Source organism: Anguilla rostrata, chromosome 1, assembly GCF_018555375.3.
Source record: "Anguilla rostrata isolate EN2019 chromosome 1, ASM1855537v3, whole genome shotgun sequence".
NCBI classification, from domain to species: domain Eukaryota; kingdom Metazoa; phylum Chordata; class Actinopteri; order Anguilliformes; family Anguillidae; genus Anguilla; species Anguilla rostrata.
In genome coordinates, this window is record NC_057933.1 from 83,725,347 (window position 1) to 83,731,346 (window position 6,000).

Genomic DNA, 6,000 nt, shown 5'->3' on the forward strand with positions numbered 1-6,000 from the left:
CCGGTGTGTGCTATAACAGTTAGGGAGCTGGACTTGCAACCTAACTCCCAGGTGGGACACTGCTCACTGCTGTTGTACCCTTGGTCAAGGTACTTACATCAACAATGAAAATAGGACAGCTGAGGGTGTGGGAAATGCCTGTAACGTAATGTAGACTGATTCAATTAATCAACTAATTATTGTCTTCAGTCAGGGGTCAATCAGTTCAATCAGGTGTTTTAGGTTCTGGGATAGATCAATGGTCTGTACCCATACTGGCTTTTTCAGATAAAATGTGCGTTTCAACTCTGAAGTACTTAAGTCATTAGCCTGAAAATTGGTTACTGACGGAAACTAGAAAAATGTATAGAACTGCGGCCCTCCAGAACTGGAGTTAAACCTGCAGACACTGCGACCCCCCAGGACTGGAGTTAAACCTGCAGACACAGCGCCCCCTCCAGTACTGGAGTTAAACCTGCAGACACTGTGACCCCCCAGGACTGGAGTTAAACCTGCAGACGCTGCGACCCTCCAGGACTGGAGTTAAACCTGCAGGCACTGTGGCCCTCCAGGACTGGAGCTAAACCTGCAGACACTGCGGCCCTCCAGGACTGGAGTTAAACCTGCAGGCACTGCGACCTTCCAGGACTGGAGTTAAACCTGCAGACACAGCGCCCCCTCCAGGACTGCAGTTAAACCTGCAGACACAGCGCCCCCTCCAGGACTGCAGTTAAACCTGCAGGACCCTGGACCCTCCCAGGCTGCAGCTTAACCTGCAGGCACTGCGACCCTCCAGGACGGGAGTTAAACCTGCAGACACAGCGCCCCCTCCAGTACGGAGTTAACCTGCAGACACTGTGACCCCCAGGACTGGAGTTAAACCTGCAGGCATGCGACCTCAACAATGCAGTTTAAACCTCAGGCACTGCAGCCTCCGGATGGGTTAAACCTGCAGACACTGCGACCCTCCAGGACTGGAGCTAAACCTGCAGACACTGCGGCCCTCCAGGACTGGAGTTAAACCTGCAGACACTGCGACCCTCCAGGACTGGAGCTAAACCTGCAGACGCTGCGGCCCTCCAGGACTGGAGTTAAACCTGCAGACGCTGCGGCCCTCCAGGACTGGAGCTAAACCTGCAGACGCTGCGGCCCTCCAGGACTGGAGCTAAACCTGCAGACACTGCGACCCTCCAGGACTGGAGCTAAACCTGTAGACGCTGTGGCCCTCCTGGACTGGAGCTAAACCTGCAGACACAGCGCCCCCTCCAGGACTGCAGTTAAACCTGCAGGCACTGCAGCCCTCCAGGACTGGAGTTAAACCTGCAGACGCTGCGACCCTCCAGGACTGGAGCTAAACCTGCAGGCGCTGCTGCCCCATGTGCAATGCCCCTTTGATCCACTAGGTGGCAGCCACATCCTGTCTCCGTCACGGAACTGGGCCGGATGCTCTGCCACTGGAGAGTCGCAAGCTGTCCTGCGCCCGATTTAGCCGTCCTGTCCTCCAGCAGCAAGTCATCATCGCCATTTAGCCCCAGTCCCACCTGTGGAGTTTCACTCTATAAATAGCCATGGTTTCATGAGGCGTGGACTGCAATCAAGTGAAAGAATGTTCCAGAAACACTTCTGAAAGGTCCTGGTTTCAGTTCCTGGTTTTTGTGTGCCGTTCAAACCCCGAGGTTTGCTGGTTTTCCTTCTAGTCGGGCTGTTGATCAGTTTTGGTGAAAACCCATGTTTAAGTGTTCGTATAATTTTGCAAGTTTCTTCATAGTTGGACAATGCAGATTTGCTCATTACATTACATTACATTACATTACAGGCATTTGGCAGACGCTCTTATCCAGAGCGACGTACAACAAAGTGTATAACCATAACCAGGAACAAGTATGACAAAACCCCTAGAGAGAAGTACCAGAAGGTTAAACTGATTAACACTAACAACGAGAACGGCAACAACGCAGTCTATGGAAAAAGTACAAGTAGTAGTTAAGACAGTTAATGCACCTAAGTCACCTACGAAACAGCTGCCTAGTTACAACCGTAAGCTTACAGTCATTTACAGGGGGGTAGGGTTGAGGTGCATGGGGAGAGGTGCAGCCTGAAGAGGTGAGTCTTCAGTCGTCGTTTGAAATGGGTCAGTGTCTCAGCTGTTCTGACCTCCACAGGGAGGTCATTCCACCATCATGGGGCCAGAACAGACAGGAGACGTGTTCTGGAAGTGCAGGTGCAAAGAGGGAAGATAAAGCATTATGGTTTGCTTTATCTCTGGACTGTTAATTTTCCACAACTGGTGTAGTTTCAGTGGCTAGCTGTCCACGCGTTCAGCATTGAGGACTGATTTCATCTGCAGGTCTTTCAACTAATCAGAGACGTGGCCTTCTTTTACACCTCCTCTAGCGGACATTACAGAAAATTTTAACCTATCTGCATGTCTTTGGACTGTGGGAGGAAACCCATGCGGACACGGGGAGAACACGCAAACTCCACAGAAAGGCCCCAAGCCGAGATTCAAACCCACAACCTTCTTGCCGTGAGGCGACAGTGCTACCCAATGCACGACCTGCACATGTGTCATGCATCCCATATTGGTTTTTCGTTGGAACATTTTTAAGAACAAAAGTAATAATTTAAGAAATGTTTTGTGATTGAGGCCCAATAACAGCATGTGTAAAAAGAGAGTTTTTTCAGGAAGGACTTAAAGCAGGAGAGAATATGTCGCTTAAGACTGAAGACTGGAGGCTTCACCCTTTTACTGCACAGAACTGCGTGATGTTAAAATCTCAGCAGTGCTAAATGCCCGCTGATCCAGAACCAGAACCGCTCTCACACTGAAGAGCATAAATGCCATCACACGGTCAAACTCTACCAGTGCTGTGGGGAGATCAGTGCTGTGGAGGGATCAGTGCTGTGGGGGAGATCAGTGCTGTGGAGATATCAGTGCTGTGGGGGAGATCAGTGCTGTGGGGATATCAGTGCTGTGGGGGAGATCAGTGCTGTGGGGAGATCAGTGCTGTGGGGAGATCAGTGCTGTATAGAGATCAGTGCTGTGGGGGAGATCAGTGCTGAGGGGAGATCAGTGCTGTGGAGAGATCAGTGCTGTGCGAGAGATCAGTGCTGTGCGGGAGATCAGTGCTGTAGAGAGATCAGTGCTGAGGGGAGATCAGTGCTGTGTCACAATAAATCCAATATTTCTCCGTAAATGTATATTATTCATCCATTTATATATTTAATGTACATGTTATCTAACCAAGTGTTATTAAAGAATAAAAATATAACTAATACCACACCACCTTCCATGTTTGTCTAAAATTATTATTACAAAAAAAACTGGCTTGCAGCTTTTGGGAAAGCCGTCTCCATGGTGACAGGCTGCTGAGGGTGGCCCATCGGTGGGTGGGAGATGGAGGGGGAGGGGGGGGGTTCTGTGCATTTCACAGGATTTATCAGGTTGGAAGCATCTTGATACGGTTCCTATGGCAACTGGAATGCCCCCCCCCCCAAAGATAACCCCTCAGGGTTCCAGGAGTCTGCTGGAAAGCGAGACCCTTACCCCCCCACCCCCCCACCCCACGGGTTACAGTCTTCAGCTCTGCTCTATGAGCTCATCAGTAAATGCTGGTAGAGATATTTTGAAGATCACATGTATGACGGGGGGCTGATCAAATTTTGTAGCTTGCATGAAATCCAGAAACGGATCAGGTACCTCTGGGAACGGACTGCCGCTTCTGCAGAGCTGCTTCAGCACACTGAGCTGACAGTCTAACATCTCTGCCTCTCCCTCCCCTCCCCCTCTTTCCTTCCTTCACTTCTCTTCCTCTGTATGATTGTCTTCTCTCATCTGTGTGCCTTTCATCCTGCGCTCTTACCCTCCCTCTTATTCCTCCTCTCATCTCTGTCTCCTTCATTACTTTCCCTGAGTACCTCTCCCCCTCTCTCTTTCATCCTCCCTCTCTCTCTCTGTCTCCTTCCCCCTCTCTCCACTCTCTCCCTGCTTACAGTGGAAGTTATATGATGCTGTAGAGCCAGGGCCCACACGACCCTGCTCCTCCCCGCCCTACTCCTCCCCACCCTGCCCCACCCTGCCCTGCTCCTCCCCACCGTGCCCCACCCTGCCCTGCTCCTCCCCACCCTGCTCTGTCCTGCTCCTCCCCACCCTGCCCCACCCTGCCCTGCTCCTCCCCACCGTGCCCCACCCTGCTCCTCCCCACCCTGCTCTGTCCTGCTCCTCCCCGCCCTGCTCTTCCCCACCCTGCCCCACCCTGCCCTGCTCCTCCCCACCCTGCTCTGCCCTGCCCTGCTCCTACCCACCCTGCCCTGCCCTGCCCTGCTCCTCCCCACCCTGCTCCTCCCACCCTGCTCTTCCTGCCCTGCTCCTCCCCACCCTGCTCTGTCCTGCTCCTCCCCGCCCTGTTCCTCCCCACCCTGCTCTGCCCTGCCCTGCTCCTCCCCACCCTGCCCCCCTGCCCTGCTCCTCCCCACCCTGCCCCGTCCTGCCCTGCTCCTCCCCACCGTGCCCCACCCTGCCCTGCTCCTCCCCACCCTGCCCCGTCCTGCCCTGCTCCTCCCCACCTGCCCCGTCCTGCCCTGCTCCTCCCCACCCTGCCCCGTCCTGCCCTGCTCCTCCCCACCCTGCCCCACCCTGCCCGTCCTGCTCCTCCCCACCGTGCCCACCCTGCCCCGCCCTGCCCTGCTCCTCCCTACCCTGCCCCGCCCTGCTCTGCTCCTCCCCACCCTGCCCCGCTCCTGCCCTGCTCCTCCCCACCCTGCCCTGCCCTGCTCCTCCCCACCCTGCCCCGCCCTGCCCTGCTCCTCCCCACCCTGCCCGTCCTGCCCTGCTCCTCCCCACCTGCCCGTCCTGCCCTGCTCCTCCCCACCCTGGCCCGTCTGCCCTGCTCCTCCCCACCCTGCCCCGTCCTGCCCTGCTCCTCCCACCGTGCCCCACCCTGGCCCGTCCTGCCCTGCTCCTCCCCACCGTGCCCCACCCTGCCCCACCCTGCCCGCTGCCCTGCTCCTCCCCACCGTGCCCCACGTCCCACCCCGCCCTCTGCCCGTCCTCCCACCCTGCTCTCCTCCCCGCTTCGTCCTCATAAACCAGGTTTCCGTTAGGCAGTCAATCCCCTTCACCATGTCAACCGAGCATGAGTTGAGGAGCTCTCCAATTCCTGTGCAGCAAATTTCATTCATGCACATGTGTGTGTGTGTGTTTGCGTGTGTGAGTGAGTGTGTGTGTGTGTGTGTGTGTGTGTGTGCGTGTGTGTGTGTGTGTGAGTGAGTAAACAATTTCTTTACGAATGAGACAGGAAGGTATCCTGTGATTGAGAAACCGGATGTGTGTGTGCCTGTGTGTGTTACCCTGGCCCAGAATCTGTGTTATACTGTACGTTAGTATCAGACTAATTGCTTATTTAAAACTATTTTATGCTGCTTAAAAGCTAACCAGCTCTTTCTCTGAATCACATTGTTATTCCAAATTCAATATAATGTTCAAGGTTGGTCAGTGCGATGAAACTGAAAACATTTTGTTCTTGTCACTAAGAGGTGTGACAAGTGAACTCATCTCTGAAAATCACTGTAAACAACCGGTGCTTCCAAACTTAGGGGAGCAATAACTGTAATTTTGAGAAAGGTCACATGACAGTGGTGTCCTTATGAAAAGTTATTCCTATTCATAGGAATAGCTATTCCTGGTGAGGTTGGTTTCATTGTAGCGGGCAAACCTAATAAACTTTGAGCCCAAGCAAAACATAATAAAGTTGGTATTTTCAATGAAGCTCATAGGAGGGGCTCGATGGAGCTTGTTGTCTCTATTGAGTGCTGTCTGTCTGCATGGCATGGTGTGTCTGAGGTGAGTATTATTATTATTATTATTATTATTATCCTCACTGCACATGTCCGGATGTGATATGCTCCGTGTGGTGTGTTTTGAGTGAGAGAGACGGCAGGAGCATCATGCCTGGCTGGCCCAGTTTGGCATTCCTGTCAGGGAATGAATCCCCAAAAGTCTGTTTTCATTTTTAATAGCCC